The 19,377-nt window shown below is 51.1% G+C and overlaps 3 long non-coding RNA genes across 3 annotated transcripts; all 3 read right to left on the bottom strand.

Moving 5' to 3' along the window:
- Window positions 1-1,032: 1,032 nt before the first annotated feature.
- On the bottom strand, window positions 1,033-2,803 carry LOC142363371 (uncharacterized). Its single transcript, XR_012765689.1, has 5 exons — window positions 2,620-2,803; window positions 2,493-2,534; window positions 2,359-2,405; window positions 2,156-2,247; window positions 1,033-1,099 (listed from the first exon to the last, which is right to left on the bottom strand). It is a non-coding gene; the product is annotated as an uncharacterized LOC142363371 (long non-coding RNA).
- Window positions 2,804-3,401: 598 nt separating this feature from the next.
- On the bottom strand, window positions 3,402-4,121 carry LOC142363393 (uncharacterized). Its single transcript, XR_012765720.1, has 3 exons — window positions 4,050-4,121; window positions 3,804-3,850; window positions 3,402-3,676 (listed from the first exon to the last, which is right to left on the bottom strand). It is a non-coding gene; the product is annotated as an uncharacterized LOC142363393 (long non-coding RNA).
- Window positions 4,122-6,928: 2,807 nt separating this feature from the next.
- Window positions 6,929-7,590, bottom strand: LOC142363383 (uncharacterized). The gene is made up of 4 exons (XR_012765707.1): window positions 7,533-7,590; window positions 7,401-7,447; window positions 7,267-7,313; window positions 6,929-7,139 (listed from the first exon to the last, which is right to left on the bottom strand). It is a non-coding gene; the product is annotated as an uncharacterized LOC142363383 (long non-coding RNA).
- Between the last annotated feature and the right edge of the window lie 11,787 nt (window positions 7,591-19,377).

Here is a 19,377-nt window from a genome sequence, read left to right as displayed (position 1 = left end):
CTTCCTTCCCTTTACACGCCCAAAGGGGCCCGCTCCTGCACAGCCCTCTCCCCTACGCTAACTTTACAAGCACTCCCTGCAATTCACAACCGTGGTCCCCTCCCCCCAGTCCCTCAACTTAGCTTTCAGGGGGCCAGGGGTCTGACTCCATCCTCGACAAAAAGCACCTTGGCTAACTGGGATGCGCCTGCAGTCGCCTGCTTCCGTTTTGCCATCTGAAAAGCAAAACGACAAGACGACAACACAGACAACACACAGGGCTGACAGTAAGCATCACACTGGCCAACACCAACCCCTTCCGCAACCACCTCCTCCTCAGAAGCACCGGCCTGCTCCACTCACCTGCTCGTTCCAGAGTCAGACGCCGCGGCCAGCGTCGCTTCTGCTACCTAAGATACCAAGAGACACAAAATTACCGCTTGCGCCCGTGACAAGTCGCCCACCCCACGCTCCTCCTCGCTGCCACCCCAGGTCACCTCAAACAGCGGTCCAATGCCTAATGCCGCCCACACACACACAGTCCCGGCAAAATCAAAACAGACACACCTCACTGAGGAGCCACACAATATTTTGCTCTTACACACTGACCTGGTCAGCAGCAGCCTCACCGTCTCAGACCTCTCGTCAGCATGCTGCTCCACCTCTCCGCGGCTATGTGCGGCACCTGCAATAAAATCAAAGCAAAGAGGACATGCTGAGATAACGCCCAACACCAAAGTGTGTCCGCACCGATTCCCACTTTCTGCTCCTTTACCTTGGCTGCTGACCCGTGTTGCCCCTGCCATTTTGCAGGTTGGCACCTCGAAGCTCACATCCCACCTGAAAAACACAAACAACAAGCGATGCTTAGAACTTCACCAACAATGCACACTACAATAACAACTGCTACTTCAGCCCACGAGTCATGGCCCACCTTGCCCGAGTCACCTCTGTTACCAAGACCCTGCTTTGCATCTTCAAAACGGAGAACCCAAAACTTATAAGCTAGTCATACAGCCACCAGTCATATCTTCCCTCCAACACCACACACTGACCTTCTTATGGCACTCTACTTGCGTGTCCTCTGTCGCCCTTTGGCACACCGCTCATCCCTCTGCGTCTGTGAAAGCAACATTAAACGAGTCACCCAGATTCAGAGCAACAGTTGACCAGTCCCAGAAGTCTTGTTTCCACTCACGTACACCATCTAGATTCCAACTACAGCCTGCTGTTAATAACAATCTGGTCATCCCCTGTGTCTCTGCCTAGCACTACAGAAACAACTCTCCTTGCCCACTGCATACAGGGCTACTTGCTCGGAAACGAACTCTACAACCTTTGCCTATAAAGTCTAGGGTTATCTACACGTTAGCCATAGGATCTCATTGTTATTCTTTTGCTTGCTGTCACTGCTATGCCCCCAGGTAGAGCAGCTCTAACCCAGACAAACATGCACAGACACTGCACACAGACAAGACCAACAGTGTGATGCAGAGACATAAAAAACTCTAAAAAGCACGACTCCTGGACCAGAGCTGCCATTGGGCAAGAAGACCTAGGGGGCCACAAGTAAGAATCTGTGGCAGCCTGAGAAAAGTCAAATGCTATGAACTGTGCAAAAAGACCTGTCCGCAACTCGCATGAAGTGTGCGCACAATGCCTTTCCTAGAGGCCTAAGAAGTTTGGGATGCCAGGAAGATCTCTCAGAAAAGATGACTAAAGAGACCGCTCAAGATCAGAGGTGCTGTCCCAGCCTGGAACAACGTTGCAAAAGCAGACAGAGCATAAACTTCCGAGACGCAAGACCTATCCATGCTTTACACTTCTAACACAAGCAAAGAAGTTCCCAGCTGGCACTGTAACGATGAGTAAAGCTATTCGAGATGCTAGGGATGGCACCCGAGACGCACAATGCCCTCCTTGAGTGCAAAGAGGACATTGAGACCTGAGGAAGGTCTAAGGCAGAGAAGACACACTACGCAAACGACACCACCACAGACGTAGGCTGGAACTGCCCTCCCTTGCATACACAGTGTTGTGCAAGAGTAACCTGCTTCCTTTACCTGCCCAAAGGGGCCTGTTCCTGCACAGCCCTGTCCCTACACTAACTTTACAACACCGCCCAACCTTGTTCCCCTCCCTCCAGACCCTCTCCAGCCCCTGCAACTCAACTTACCTTTCACGGGGCCAGGGGTCTGACTCCATCCTCGACCGAAAATGCATTGGGTATCTGGGATGCTCCTGCAGTCAACAGGTTGCGCTTCTTCACTGGAAAAAGAAAAAACCCAGAAACAGTGCTGACAGTAAGCATCACATTGGCCAAGACCAACCTCTTCCACAACAACCCGCTCCTCAGAAGCACCGGGCTGCTCCGCTCACCTGCTCATTCCAGAGGCAGACGCTGCGGCCAGCATTGCTTCTGCTACCTAAGATACCAAGAGACTCAAAATTACCGCTTGCGCCCGTGACAAGTCACCCACCCCACGCTCCTCCTCGCTGCCACCCCAGCTCACCCCAAAACAGTTGTCCGATGCCACAGGTGGCCCGCACAGCCCCTGCAAAACCAAGAGAGACACCCCTCACTGAGTTGCTGCACTATAATTTGCTCTTACACACTGACCCGGCACACAACCGCCTCACCTTCTCAGACCTCTTGTCAGCACGCCGCTTCGCCCCGCTGAGGCTACGTGCGGCACCTGCAATAAAATCAAAGCAAACAGCACATGCTGAGATACCGCCCAAAACCAAAGCCTGCCTGCATCAGTTCCAATCTCCTGCTCCTTTACCTTGGCTGCTCACCCACCCCGGCCCTGCCATTTACAGGTTCCCTGGTTGCCCTGGGCAGAGCAGCTCCAAGCCAAAACACACACAGGCACAGACAGACACTACACACAAGACCACAAACAATGGGCTTCAAAGAAGAGAGAAAACTCTCCTTCACAAGAAGGAGGACTCCCTGACGGGTGATACCGCCGGACAAGAAGACCTACAGGGCCGCGACGGCCCAAAGCATGGCGCCTCCATGGCAGCCCCAGAAAAACAGAGTCAGACAGCATGGTCCCTGGCACGAAGATACAGTAGTCAAAAGAGACGGCGCATGTGCAAGAAGCCCGGCTTCAAGACCTAAGAACATAAGGATGCAGGGAAGAGCTCCCGCACTCCACGAAAATGGACCGCCAGAGAGAAGAGCTGCTGACACAGCCTGGAACGACGCCGCAGAAGAGAACCGACCGGAAACTTCCACGCCACGAGACCGATCCACGCTTTACGCTTGTAAGGCAAGAAGAGAAGCCCCCGCTTGGCACCACGCCGATGAGTAGGGGCATTCGAGACCCCAGGGGTGGTGCCTGATGTGCACAAAGAGCAATGAAGATGCTGAGATACAGGTAAGGTCTAAGACACAGAAGACAGACGGCAAAAATGACACAGCACCACAGACGCAGCCTGGAACGCTCCTGCCCAATTGGGCTGAAGAGAAACCCCTTCCTTCCCTTTACACGCCCAAAGGGGCCCGCTCCTGCACAGCCCTCTCCCCTACGCTAACTTTACAAGCACTCCCTGCAATTCACAACCGTGGTCCCCTCCCCCCAGTCCCTCAACTTAGCTTTCAGGGGGCCAGGGGTCTGACTCCATCCTCGACAAAAAGCACCTTGGCTAACTGGGATGCGCCTGCAGTCGCCTGCTTCCGTTTTGCCATCTGAAAAGCAAAACGACAAGACGACAACACAGACAACACACAGGGCTGACAGTAAGCATCACACTGGCCAACACCAACCCCTTCCGCAACCACCTCCTCCTCAGAAGCACCGGCCTGCTCCACTCACCTGCTCGTTCCAGAGTCAGACGCCGCGGCCAGCGTTGCTTCTGCTACCTAAGATACCAAGAGACACAAAATTACCGCTTGCGCCCGTGACAAGTCGCCCACCCCACGCTCCTCCTCGCTGCCACCCCAGGTCACCTCAAACAGCGGTCCAATGCCTAATGCCGCCCACACACACACAGTCCCGGCAAAATCAAAACAGACACACCTCACTGAGGAGCCACACAATATTTTGCTCTTACACACTGACCTGGTCAGCAGCAGCCTCACCGTCTCAGACCTCTCGTCAGCATGCTGCTCCACCTCTCCGCGGCTATGTGCGGCACCTGCAATAAAATCAAAGCAAAGAGGACATGCTGAGATAACGCCCAACACCAAAGTGTGTCCGCACCGATTCCCACTTTCTGCTCCTTTACCTTGGCTGCTGACCCGTGTTGCCCCTGCCATTTTGCAGGTTGGCACCTCGAAGCTCACATCCCACCTGAAAAACACAAACAACAAGCGATGCTTAGAACTTCACCAACAATGCACACTACAATAACAACTGCTACTTCAGCCCACGAGTCATGGCCCACCTTGCCCGAGTCACCTCTGTTACCAAGACCCTGCTTTGCATCTTCAAAACGGAGAACCCAAAACTTATAAGCTAGTCATACAGCCACCAGTCATATCTTCCCTCCAACACCACACACTGACCTTCTTATGGCACTCTACTTGCGTGTCCTCTGTCGCCCTTTGGCACACCGCTCATCCCTCTGCGTCTGTGAAAGCAACATTAAACGAGTCACCCAGATTCAGAGCAACAGTTGACCAGTCCCAGAAGTCTTGTTTCCACTCACGTACACCATCTAGATTCCAACTACAGCCTGCTGTTAATAACAATCTGGTCATCCCCTGTGTCTCTGCCTAGCACTACAGAAACAACTCTCCTTGCCCACTGCATACAGGGCTACTTGCTCGGAAACGAACTCTACAACCTTTGCCTATAAAGTCTAGGGTTATCTACACGTTAGCCATAGGATCTCATTGTTATTCTTTTGCTTGCTGTCACTGCTATGCCCCCAGGTAGAGCAGCTCTAACCCAGACAAACATGCACAGACACTGCACACAGACAAGACCAACAGTGTGATGCAGAGACATAAAAAACTCTAAAAAGCACGACTCCTGGACCAGAGCTGCCATTGGGCAAGAAGACCTAGGGGGCCACAAGTAAGAATCTGTGGCAGCCTGAGAAAAGTCAAATGCTATGAACTGTGCAAAAAGACCTGTCCGCAACTCGCATGAAGTGTGCGCACAATGCCTTTCCTAGAGGCCTAAGAAGTTTGGGATGCCAGGAAGATCTCTCAGAAAAGAGGACTAAAGAGACCGCTCAAGATCAGAGGTGCTGTCCCAGCCTGGAACAACGTTGCAAAAGCAGACAGAGCATAAACTTCCGAGACGCAAGACCTATCCATGCTTTACACTTCTAACACAAGCAAAGAAGTTCCCAGCTGGCACTGTAACGATGAGTAAAGCTATTCGAGATGCTAGGGATGGCACCCGAGACGCACAATGCCCTCCTTGAGTGCAAAGAGGACATTGAGACCTGAGGAAGGTCTAAGGCAGAGAAGACACACTACGCAAACGACACCACCACAGACGTAGGCTGGAACTGCCCTCCCTTGCATACACAGTGTTGTGCAAGAGTAACCTGCTTCCTTTACCTGCCCAAAGGGGCCTGTTCCTGCACAGCCCTGTCCCTACACTAACTTTACAACACCGCCCAACCTTGTTCCCCTCCCTCCAGACCCTCTCCAGCCCCTGCAACTCAACTTACCTTTCACGGGGCCAGGGGTCTGACTCCATCCTCGACCGAAAATGCATTGGGTATCTGGGATGCTCCTGCAGTCAACAGGTTGCGCTTCTTCACTGGAAAAAGAAAAAACCCAGAAACAGTGCTGACAGTAAGCATCACATTGGCCAAGACCAACCTCTTCCACAACAACCCGCTCCTCAGAAGCACCGGGCTGCTCCGCTCACCTGCTCATTCCAGAGGCAGACGCTGCGGCCAGCATTGCTTCTGCTACCTAAGATACCAAGAGACTCAAAATTACCGCTTGCGCCCGTGACAAGTCACCCACCCCACGCTCCTCCTCGCTGCCACCCCAGCTCACCCCAAAACAGTTGTCCGATGCCACAGGTGGCCCGCACAGCCCCTGCAAAACCAAGAGAGACACCCCTCACTGAGTTGCTGCACTATAATTTGCTCTTACACACTGACCCGGCACACAACCGCCTCACCTTCTCAGACCTCTTGTCAGCACGCCGCTTCGCCCCGCTGAGGCTACGTGCGGCACCTGCAATAAAATCAAAGCAAACAGCACATGCTGAGATACCGCCCAAAACCAAAGCCTGCCTGCATCAGTTCCAATCTCCTGCTCCTTTACCTTGGCTGCTCACCCACCCTGGCCCTGCCATTTACAGGTTCCCTGGTTGCCCTGGGCAGAGCAGCTCCAAGCCAAAACACACACACAGGCACAGACAGACACTACACACAAGACCACAAACAATGGGCTTCAAAGAAGAGCGAAAACTCTCCTTCACAAGAAGGAGGACTCCCTGACGGGTGATACCGCCGGACAAGAAGACCTACAGGGCCGCGACGGCCCAAAGCATGGCGCCTCCATGGCAGCCCCAGAAAAACAGAGTCAGACAGCATGGTCCCTGGCACGAAGATACAGTAGTCAAAAGAGACGGCGCATGTGCAAGAAGCCCGGCTTCAAGACCTAAGAACATAAGGATGCAGGGAAGAGCTCCCACACTCCACGAAAATGGACCGCCAGAGAGAAGAGCTGCTGACACAGCCTGGAACGACGCCGCAGAAGAGAACCGACCGGAAACTTCCACGCCACGAGACCGATCCACGCTTTACGCTTGTAAGGCAAGAAGAGAAGCCCCCGCTTGGCACCACGCCGATGAGTAGGGGCATTCGAGACCCCAGGGGTGGTGCCTGATGTGCACAAAGAGCAATGAGGATGCTGAGATACAGGTAAGGTCTAAGACACAGAAGACAGACGGCAAAAATGACACAGCACCACAGACGCAGCCTGGAACGCTCCTGCCCAATTGGGCTGAAGAGAAACCCCTGCCTTCCCTTTACACGCCCAAAGGGGCCCGCTCCTGCACAGCCCTCTCCCCTACGCTAACTTTACAAGCACTCCCTGCAATTCACAACCGTGGTCCCCTCCCCCCAGTCCCTCAACTTAGCTTTCAGGGGGCCAGGGGTCTGACTCCATCCTCGACAAAAAGCACCTTGGCTAACTGGGATGCGCCTGCAGTCGCCTGATTCCGTTTTGCCATCTGAAAAGCAAAACGACAAGACGACAACACAGACAACACACAGGGCTGACAGTAAGCATCACACTGGCCAACACCAACCCCTTCCGCAACCACCTCCTCCTCAGAAGCACCGGCCTGCTCCACTCACCTGCTCGTTCCAGAGGCAGACGCCGCGGCCAGCGTCGCTTCTGCTACCTAAGATACCAAGAGACACAAAATTACCGCTTGCGCCCGTGACAAGTCGCCCACCCCACGCTCCTCCTCGCTGCCACCCCAGGTCACCTCAAACAGCGGTCCAATGCCTAATGCCGCCCACACACACACAGTCCCTGCAAAATCAAAACAGACACACCTCACTGAGGAGCCACACAATATTTTGCTCTTACACACTGACCTGGTCAGCAGCAGCCTCACCGTCTCAGACCTCTCGTCAGCATGCTGCTCCACCTCTCCGCGGCTATGTGCGGCACCTGCAATAAAATCAAAGCAAAGAGGACATGCTGAGATAACGCCCAACACCAAAGTGTGTCCGCACCGATTCCCACTTTCTGCTCCTTTACCTTGGCTGCTGACCCGTGTTGCCCCTGCCATTTTGCAGGTTGGCACCTCGAAGCTCACATCCCACCTGAAAAACACAAACAACAAGCGATGCTTAGAACTTCACCAACAATGCACACTACAATAACAACTGCTACTTCAGCCCACGAGTCATGGCCCACCTTGCCCGAGTCACCTCTGTTACCAAGACCCTGCTTTGCATCTTCAAAACGGAGAACCCAAAACTTATAAGCTAGTCATACAGCCACCAGTCATATCTTCCCTCCAACACCACACACTGACCTTCTTATGGCACTCTACTTGCGTGTCCTCTGTCGCCCTTTGGCACACCGCTCATCCCTCTGCGTCTGTGAAAGCAACATTAAACGAGTCACCCAGATTCAGAGCAACAGTTGACCAGTCCCAGAAGTCTTGTTTCCACTCACGTACACCATCTAGATTCCAACTACAGCCTGCTGTTAATAACAATCTGGTCATCCCCTGTGTCTCTGCCTAGCACTACAGAAACAACTCTCCTTGCCCACTGCATACAGGGCTACTTGCTCGGAAACGAACTCTACAACCTTTGCCTATAAAGTCTAGGGTTATCTACACGTTAGCCATAGGATCTCATTGTTATTCTTTTGCTTGCTGTCACTGCTATGCCCCCAGGTAGAGCAGCTCTAACCCAGACAAACATGCACAGACACTGCACACAGACAAGACCAACAGTGTGATGCAGAGACATAAAAAACTCTAAAAAGCACGACTCCTGGACCAGAGCTGCCATTGGGCAAGAAGACCTAGGGGGCCACAAGTAAGAATCTGCGGCAGCCTGAGAAAAGTCAAATGCTATGAACTGTGCAAAAAGACCTGTCCGCAACTCGCATGAAGTGTGCGCACAATGCCTTTCCTAGAGGCCTAAGAAGTTTGGGATGCCAGGAAGATCTCTCAGAAAAGATGACTAAAGAGACCGCTCAAGATCAGAGGTGCTGTCCCAGCCTGGAACAACGTTGCAAAAGCAGACAGAGCATAAACTTCCGAGACGCAAGACCTATCCATGCTTTACACTTCTAACACAAGCAAAGAAGTTCCCAGCTGGCACTGTAACGATGAGTAAAGCTATTCGAGATGCTAGGGATGGCACCCGAGACGCACAATGCCCTCCTTGAGTGCAAAGAGGACATTGAGACCTGAGGAAGGTCTAAGGCAGAGAAGACACACTACGCAAACGACACCACCACAGACGTAGGCTGGAACTGCCCTCCCTTGCATACACAGTGTTGTGCAAGAGTAACCTGCTTCCTTTACCTGCCCAAAGGGGCCTGTTCCTGCACAGCCCTGTCCCTACACTAACTTTACAACACCGCCCAACCTTGTTCCCCTCCCTCCAGACCCTCTCCAGCCCCTGCAACTCAACTTACCTTTCACGGGGCCAGGGGTCTGACTCCATCCTCGACCGAAAATGCATTGGGTATCTGGGATGCTCCTGCAGTCAACAGGTTGCGCTTCTTCACTGGAAAAAGAAAAAACCCAGAAACAGTGCTGACAGTAAGCATCACATTGGCCAAGACCAACCTCTTCCACAACAACCCGCTCCTCAGAAGCACCGGGCTGCTCCGCTCACCTGCTCATTCCAGAGGCAGACGCTGCGGCCAGCATTGCTTCTGCTACCTAAGATACCAAGAGACTCAAAATTACCGCTTGCGCCCGTGACAAGTCACCCACCCCACGCTCCTCCTCGCTGCCACCCCAGCTCACCCCAAAACAGTTGTCCGATGCCACAGGTGGCCCGCACAGCCCCTGCAAAACCAAGAGAGACACCCCTCACTGAGTTGCTGCACTATAATTTGCTCTTACACACTGACCCGGCACACAACCGCCTCACCTTCTCAGACCTCTTGTCAGCACGCCGCTTCGCCCCGCTGAGGCTACGTGCGGCACCTGCAATAAAATCAAAGCAAACAGCACATGCTGAGATACCGCCCAAAACCAAAGCCTGCCTGCATCAGTTCCAATCTCCTGCTCCTTTACCTTGGCTGCTCACCCACCCTGGCCCTGCCATTTACAGGCTCCCTGGTTGCCCTGGGCAGAGCAGCTCCAAGCCAAAACACACACAGGCACAGACAGACACTACACACAAGACCACAAACAATGGGCTTCAAAGAAGAGAGAAAACTCTCCTTCACAAGAAGGAGGACTCCCTGACGGGTGATACCGCCAGACAAGAAGACCTACAGGGCCGCGACGGCCCAAAGCATGGCGCCTCCATGGCAGCCCCAGAAAAACAGAGTCAGACAGCATGGTCCCTGGCACGAAGATACAGTAGTCAAAAGAGACGGCGCATGTGCAAGAAGCCCGGCTTCAAGACCTAAGAACATAAGGATGCAGGGAAGAGCTCCCGCACTCCACGAAAATGGACCGCCAGAGAGAAGAGCTGCTGACACAGCCTGGAACGACGCCGCAGAAGAGAACCGACCGGAAACTTCCACGCCACGAGACCGATCCACGCTTTACGCTTGTAAGGCAAGAAGAGAAGCCCCCGCTTGGCACCACGCCGATGAGTAGGGGCATTCGAGACCCCAGGGGTGGTGCCTGATGTGCACAAAGAGCAATGAGGATGCTGAGATACAGGTAAGGTCTAAGACACAGAAGACAGACGGCAAAAATGACACAGCACCACAGACGCAGCCTGGAACGCTCCTGCCCAATTGGGCTGAAGAGAAACCCCTGCCTTCCCTTTACACGCCCAAAGGGGCCCGCTCCTGCACAGCCCTCTCCCCTACGCTAACTTTACAAGCACTCCCTGCAATTCACAACCGTGGTCCCCTCCCCCCAGTCCCTCAACTTAGCTTTCAGGGGGCCAGGGGTCTGACTCCATCCTCGACAAAAAGCACCTTGGCTAACTGGGATGCGCCTGCAGTCGCCTGATTCCGTTTTGCCATCTGAAAAGCAAAACGAGAAGACGACAACACAGACAACACACAGGGCTGACAGTAAGCATCACACTGGCCAACACCAACCCCTTCCGCAACCACCTCCTCCTCAGAAGCACCGGCCTGCTCCACTCACCTGCTCGTTCCAGAGTCAGACGCCGCGGCCAGCGTCGCTTCTGCTACCTAAGATACCAAGAGACACAAAATTACCGCTTGCGCCCGTGACAAGTCGCCCACCCCACGCTCCTCCTCGCTGCCACCCCAGGTCACCTCAAACAGCGGTCCAATGCCTAATGCCGCCCACACACACACAGTCCCTGCAAAATCAAAACAGACACACCTCACTGAGGAGCCACACAATATTTTGCTCTTACACACTGACCTGGTCAGCAGCAGCCTCACCGTCTCAGACCTCTCGTCAGCATGCTGCTCCACCTCTCCGCGGCTATGTGCGGCACCTGCAATAAAATCAAAGCAAAGAGGACATGCTGAGATAACGCCCAACACCAAAGTGTGTCCGCACCGATTCCCACTTTCTGCTCCTTTACCTTGGCTGCTGACCCGTGTTGCCCCTGCCATTTTGCAGGTTGGCACCTCGAAGCTCACATCCCACCTGAAAAACACAAACAACAAGCGATGCTTAGAACTTCACCAACAATGCACACTACAATAACAACTGCTACTTCAGCCCACGAGTCATGGCCCACCTTGCCCGAGTCACCTCTGTTACCAAGACCCTGCTTTGCATCTTCAAAACGGAGAACCCAAAACTTATAAGCTAGTCATACAGCCACCAGTCATATCTTCCCTCCAACACCACACACTGACCTTCTTATGGCACTCTACTTGCGTGTCCTCTGTCGCCCTTTGGCACACCGCTCATCCCTCTGCGTCTGTGAAAGCAACATTAAACGAGTCACCCAGATTCAGAGCAACAGTTGACCAGTCCCAGAAGTCTTGTTTCCACTCACGTACACCATCTAGATTCCAACTACAGCCTGCTGTTAATAACAATCTGGTCATCCCCTGTGTCTCTGCCTAGCACTACAGAAACAACTCTCCTTGCCCACTGCATACAGGGCTACTTGCTCGGAAACGAACTCTACAACCTTTGCCTATAAAGTCTAGGGTTATCTACACGTTAGCCATAGGATCTCATTGTTATTCTTTTGCTTGCTGTCACTGCTATGCCCCCAGGTAGAGCAGCTCTAACCCAGACAAACATGCACAGACACTGCACACAGACAAGACCAACAGTGTGATGCAGAGACATAAAAAACTCTAAAAAGCACGACTCCTGGACCAGAGCTGCCATTGGGCAAGAAGACCTAGGGGGCCACAAGTAAGAATCTGTGGCAGCCTGAGAAAAGTCAAATGCTATGAACTGTGCAAAAAGACCTGTCCGCAACTCGCATGAAGTGTGCGCACAATGCCTTTCCTAAAGGCCTAAGAAGTTTGGGATGCCAGGAAGATCTCTCAGAAAAGAGGACTAAAGAGACCGCTCAAGATCAGAGGTGCTGTCCCAGCCTGGAACAACGTTGCAAAAGCAGACAGAGCATAAACTTCCGAGACGCAAGACCTATCCATGCTTTACACTTCTAACACAAGCAAAGAAGTTCCCAGCTGGCACTGTAACGATGAGTAAAGCTATTCGAGATGCTAGGGATGGCACCCGAGACGCACAATGCCCTCCTTGAGTGCAAAGAGGACATTGAGACCTGAGGAAGGTCTAAGGCAGAGAAGACACACTACGCAAACGACACCACCACAGACGTAGGCTGGAACTGCCCTCCCTTGCATACACAGTGTTGTGCAAGAGTAACCTGCTTCCTTTACCTGCCCAAAGGGGCCTGTTCCTGCACAGCCCTGTCCCTGCACTAACTTTACAACACCTCCCAACCTTGTTCCCCTCCCTCCAGACCCTCAACTTAGCTTTCGGACGGGCAGGGGTCAGAATCCATCCCTGATAAAAAACACATTGGCTACTGCAGTCAACAGGTTCCACTTTGTCATCTGAAAAAAAATAAGAAAGCAACCACACCCCACAAACAGTGATGACCATATCACATTGACCAATGCCAACCTCTTCCACAACAAACCCCTCAGAGGCACCAGGGTGCTCCACTCACTTGCTCATTCCAGAATTGGATGCTGTAGCCATCATCGCTTCTGCTACCTAAGATACCAAGAGACACAAAATTACCCTTGCGCCCATGACAAGTCACCCACCCCACGCTCCTCCTCTCTACCACCCCAGCTCACCTCAAACAGTTGTCCAATGCCAAAAGCTGCCCGCGCAGCCCCTGCAAAACCAAAAGAGAAGCACCTCACTGAGTTGCCGCAGGATTCGTTGCTCTTAGACACCAACCCAGCCCACAGCTGCTACTTCAGGCCACTAGTCGTGGCTCACCTTGCCCGAGTCGCCTCCGGTGCCCATATCCCCGATTCTCTCATTGCTTGGCACCTTCAAAATTAAAAAGAAAAATCAAAACCTAAAAGCACATCTGTCCTCTGACACCACATGTAAACCCACCTTCTTGCGACGCTCTGCTCACCTCTCCTCCATCACCCTTTGGCGCACGGCTCGTTTCTCTGCATCTGCAAAAGACATATTGTAGAAGTTACCCCAATGCTGACCAATAACTTAATAATTCCAAAGGTCTCGTTTCCGTTCAAGAACGCCACCTAGAGTCCAACTACAGCCTGCCATTAAAAAAACAAACACAAAAGAACACTAAGCTCTTCACATACAAGCCTTAACACCTTTGAGATTCAAAGGCCTGACATTAAGTCCTCTATCTTGAGATGCTGAGGCCCAGAGAATTCACACTTCATCTCTTGTGACTGTGTCATAACTACCTGTCAGCTGCAGGGAGACTTAAACCAGACAGACCTCATTGACATCCAATTGTGACTGCAAAACTAAACTGAGAGAGGCTGATGAACCCTCCTCCCTTCCTCAACCATCCCCTCGTCTCAAAAGTTTAGAATCCCCTTCTCTGCTCCTGAACTGTCAAAGAAAGAATCCCACAGCCTCCTGACAGCTCCTTCCCGGTATTTGCACCCCTGAACCCCCCGCATCGGCCACTCCTCAGGAGCTGTTCCTCTGAGCCACACCCTGCGTTCTGCAGGCATCGCCCACCTTATACCTTCCCGCAGCCTTGGGGCTTTGCTACAGGCCCACAGAGTAAGTGAAACCCTGATGTTTATAATCTATGAGGGGCCTGCCTTGAGCTACAAAGTTTCAAGGGACAACAGAGTCCTCTGAGCAATTGGGAAAGGCAATGAGCTGTCCCATACTCTAAAAGATACTATGCCTTCTGTCCTTGCCACTTTCTTGAGAAATGCTCAATCTCTGTACAGATGCATACAAGATGCTCACCTTAACCCCTGCAAGATAATCTCATCAGTCCAACTAAGAGATGCAATGCCAGCAAGTTACACAGTATAGAGCAAAACTAGTGAAAAAAACCAACGTTCCATCTTCAATCAAGTCAGGAGTTCCAGGATAGTGTAATGCACCTAGAATAAAAAGAACAATCTATTCTGTTAAACAATCTTGCCAACCCTGAATTCTCCATAAAAAATTACTGACCTGAAAAAAAAGGTGCAGATAAATATATTCTCTACTAGATCTGCTGCTGAGCCTTGACTCGTCCCGAACGTCTTACCTCAAACAGACACCTCTGCTTCTCTAAATATCAAAATAGATCTCCCTGGGTAGCTTAGACAGCTCAAAAGTTGTAATCAACTGAAGGAACAGCAGAGCACTAAGACCAAAGAAAGCCAGGAGTGGAATGAGCTCCCTGATCAGAGGCTGAGCCTCGCCCACCACCCTTCCCACAGTCCCCTGGGAAAGGGGAGGGATGAACCACCAAAAGACATTAAGGCAGCCGGAGGAGCAGCAGTAAGTTTTCTCATCTGCCTTAAATTTAAAGCGTACAAAGCCTTGACCAGAGAAATTGACCCTTACTGAAAACAACAATGCCTGCTCTTTTACTATAACTATCTCTGTTGCATCACCAACGTGACCTAATAAGTAGTTAAACCTCATTTGTCTGGGGTGTAGACAGAAGAAGATAGATGTCCTACTAAGCTACGCAAGAAAGTAGTTCATTAAATGCAGTAACAATATTATTATCAAAATATACGTGCTTACTTTTCCTATAAAACACCCAAAATGCTACGGGCTTACTTTTAATTTCTAGCAAGACCACGCATGCTACCTAAATTCCACCAGAAGTATTTTCCGGATAGGACTGAATGACAAAGCAGAATTAGATCCTGTAAGAATATAGTAACTCTGGTTGCTAAGTAAATTATTTACTCTAAATAGCCGATGATTCAGAGCCACCTTGAAAGTCTCTCTGACTGACTGCCTTAAGAGAACTAGATGAGTCCCAAAGGACAGAAAACAGAAAAAACCCATGGAAATATAAGAAACAGATCAGAAAATTATATGAAGTGGCCTAATTAACACCTAAGTAGATAGAACAAATTAAATTGCAGAACACAACAAAGAACCACCATGGGAGATATGTCAATAAAAAGAGATGAAGGCTATCGCCTTCTCTGCAAAACTGAAGAGGAGATCTGAGCTGACGATGGACATCTTTGCCATACCAGATACCAAACAGAAATATACGACAAGACAAAAAACAAAAATACTGCTCTGGGGCACTACGATGGCTTTGGAAAAGATTCCGGTAGAACGGGAGGCATCGTCACATGGATTACAGCAGTCCCGAGAGACCAATGAGATCTCAGGGATGTGGTGAGCTCAAAACAGAATTGAACAAAGGACAGATGTTGTCTGGGGACTGAATCAAGGAGCACCAAATGGATGACAGGACAGAAAGATGAACTGGGGCAATGGATGCAGACTCGGGAAGGGTTCTGAGAGGAAAAGAGGGGTGCAAAGTGCCCTCACAAGCAAAAACGGGGCTCTAAGGCACAGGTGATGTGTTGCAAGAGCTCAGCAAAGGGAGCAGAGGAGACCTGAGACCAAAGAGGCCTTAGAGATAACAAGGAGGAACTCCAAAGGGGATTTCAACAAAGTACAGATGTCATCAGGGGGCAGGGGGGCTGCACAAAGGCATGCTAAATAGCAAAGAGTAAGATAAGAGCGCTCTGAAGAGCACAAACAGAGAAAACCAAAAGGGAGCTAAAGTGCTACAAGAGTGCTGCGGAGTACAAGAAAGGACTCAAAAGACATTGTTCTAGAGAGCAGAAGAATTAGGAGGGGGCAAGGTAAGAAAAGAAGTCATGGAGACACAGTGAGAGCCTCGGAGTCTCAGGAGGGCATCTAGGCAAACTAGAGATAACAGAGAGGAACCAAACTGAGACACCCACGATGGCAGGGAAAAATAAAGGAGCGCTTGTAGCAAAGAACAAAAAGGACGGAACAAGAGAGATGGAAAGGGAGATTAAGCGTTACAAGGTGCTGTGGAGATTGAGGAATGTCTCGGGGAAGCATCAGGACTGTGATAAGAGGGGCGTTGAGGGGTGGGGTGCTGTTGGACAAAGGAAGGCTTGGGGATCACACAGAGGAACTCGGGTGACCATCTGAGCAGAGTACATATGGTCTGAGGTGGCTGAGGACTGAATACAGGAATCCTAGAGAGCGTAGAGCAACAAATGAGCGTTCTGTGGCTCAAAGATGGCCCCACCCAAAGCACTACATGACGTGACGGCAACAGAGGGGTTCCGAGAGGGACAGACAAAAGGCAGCTTGAGGACACAATGAAGTAGTCCAGAGGGGATTTGAACAGACTACAGATGTCATCAGGTGACCAGGGACTGAACGGAGGTATGCTAGCTAGCGTAGAGGACAACAAGAGTGTTCTGGAGATGAAAGATGGCATCAGGAAAGGTTCTTAGGGAGGGAGAAGGGTGCAAAGTGTGCTACAGAGACAAAGGAATGCTGCGGGGCACGAGGATGGCCTTGGGAAGTACAATGACAACAAGGGAAGGGTTCAGGGAGTGAAAGAGAGACAGAGTGGCTCTGGGACAAGACGCAAAACTCCAGAGGGTGTTCCAGCAATGTACAGATGTCCTCAGGGGACGAGCAACTGAATGGAGACATGCTAGATGGCAGTGAATAAGGCAGGAGAGCTCTGGGGCACAGAGGAATCCTGAGGAAGGGTTCTGTCTGAATCAGAGAGAAAAAATAGTGATGGCGAACTAAAACAGAGAAAGACAATCTAAAGAGTGATGGCAAAGAAGCAAGAGAAGAAATCATTAAAGAGAGCAAAGGCAAAAAAAAGTAGGCAGATGTCACAGACGGAATGATGCGCTGCATTCATAACAGAGAAGCAACAAAATGTTTCTTGATACATAACAGCAATTTAACAAAATTTGATAGTATATGTGACAGTGGTTGAACAAGCTTCAATGGCAAAGTACACTGCATTATCTATTGCGTAGAAGACAGGGTCAGACAAAACTGTCATGGATACCCTTCCGTGGAGCCATGAGGTTCAGAATGGACCCCCTTGCATTCTAAACTCCTTCTCAGAGAGGAGTCTAGGTGCGGCTGGATCCAAACTTTGCCCCGGACTTGGTAAACAGTTTGTCTAAGGGATTATATGCGCACAATCCATCCTTTACATCACTTAGCCAAGACGTAAATAGGCTCAGCAAACTCAATAGATGAGGACACTGAAAAAAAAAAAATTTTAAAAGCGACAAAGTAGAGGACAGGCAGGAAGAAATAAAACACACAGACAGGGAATGAGTTGAATGTAGGCACAGACAGAAAATTTAGAAAGCAACGGGGTACAGGTCACACGGGTAAGAATTTAAACATTGGGAGAGGGAGCTGGATAGACAGCCCAAGGGAAAGGACATCGGAGCAGCGACACGGCGTAGAGCAGAGGCGGTCACCGAATACAGACACAGGTCACTGGGTAAAGGGAGACTTAGAAGTGCAATTTTCCCAAAAACGGGGAAGAAGGCTGTGTGGGAAGAGTGAAACAATAGCAGGTGGGGAGCCAGAAAGGGAGAGACATAGAAAGAAAACGTAGAAGGCGACAAGATACAGGGCAACGTTGGCAGAAGAGCAAAACATTCTGGGGAGCCAGAGAGCCCAAAAAGAAGATGGAGGCAGGGACAGGCAGAGATCTGGAGAAGCGTGGCAGGGATGGGCCCAAACACATGACTCACCACAGCTCCTGACACTGGCAGGAGACCTTCACTGCCCCAAGGCTTCTCTCTCTGCCTCTGCCACCTTCCTCATCTGCAGTGCCGGCTGTCCCACTCTCACCCACCCAGGAGCAGGCAGCGGGTGCCTCGACACTTCTTTCCCACGAAGCTTCCTGGACACATGGCAGCTCACATGCAGCCCATGGAGGCACCGAGCTCCCGGAGCCGTGTGCTGCTGGTGTGGTCCGTCGGGGATGGCTGGGAGCAATCCTGCCTCACCACGGAGACTGGCCGGTCCTTGCTGGAACCCCCCATTGCCTGCAGAACCCCCTTCAATTTGCTCCCCAGCCAGCTCCTGCAGGCAGGCATGCCCAGGCAGCTACCTCCCCAGCCAGAGCCCCTTGGCGTAGCAGAGGCAGCCCCATCCTCACCTCACCGGCTCCACCCTGGGCTACCCTGGCCCATCCCCACCTGCAGCCTTTTAAACATCTTGGCCCAGCCCCATCCTCACCTCACGGGTCCCACCTGGGCTGCCCCAGCCCACAAATGGAGCCCATCGGGAACAGGGGCCATCATCACCCCCTCCCCTAGACACCACCACAGCCACTTGCTGTAGAAAATATAGAGGAGAAAATTTAAATACTGGGATAGTGAACTAAAATGGAGACGTAAAATAAAATCTAAAAAGTGGGGGCGAGAGAAATAGAAGAAATAACTAAAAATAAATACTTCAAAAAGAAAAAGGTAGGCATATGAAGAACATTTAAAAAGCAATGCGCATTAGGGAAGGAAGTACTTATGAAACAGACATAACAGAGAGATGTAGAGAGACATTTTAAAAAGCAAGGGCACTAAGGAAAGACAAGAAATAATTAAAAAATAAAGGTAGACAAATAAACACAGCAAAAGGGATAAAAGTAGACAAAATTTTAAAAGCAACAGGGAGTACAGAAATGAGGAAAAAATTAAAAACAGACGACAAACTAAAGTGAGGACTTAAGAAGAAAATTTTAAAAGTGACAGTACTAAGGAAACACAAGAAATAATAAAAAAAACAAACGGAATAAATGACGCAGAGAAAGAACATTTTAAATGCACTAGGCATTCGAGAAATTGTATTATTGCGGCAACATCATGGCGGCGGCGGCATCACAGAGGCCTCGGTGGCATGAAAGCGACAGTGGCGGCATCACAACAGCAGCGGTGTCACGGCAGCAGTGCAATCACCACAGCGGTGGCAGCAAAACATAATTGCAGGATTAAAAGGGCTTGACTGGAGCTATGCCCATGAGGAGATGCACTCGAGACTCTTGGGAGAGCTGCCGAGGTGCCTGCTGATCACAAAGGGCTATGGAGACACATCAAGACGTGAGGAAGGTACGTGACAAGACAGAGACAGGAGCTGCCCAGCCCTGCCACACAACACAAGAAAAGAAGCGCCTAACGGGCACTATGCCGATGAGTACATGCATTCGAGACACTAGGGATGGTGCCTGATGTGCATAACGAGCTCCTTGAGTGCAAAGAGCAATTAGGACGTCAAGACCCAAGGAGGGTCTACGGCGCAGAAGACAGACCACACAAACAACACAAAACCACAGACACAGGCTGGAAATGCCCTGCCCAGCACACACGAGCGTCGT

The sequence above is a fragment of the Opisthocomus hoazin genome, chromosome 16, assembly GCF_030867145.1.
Source record: "Opisthocomus hoazin isolate bOpiHoa1 chromosome 16, bOpiHoa1.hap1, whole genome shotgun sequence".
Classification (NCBI taxonomy): domain Eukaryota; kingdom Metazoa; phylum Chordata; class Aves; order Opisthocomiformes; family Opisthocomidae; genus Opisthocomus; species Opisthocomus hoazin.
This window is presented reverse-complemented; position numbering and strand designations above follow the sequence as displayed.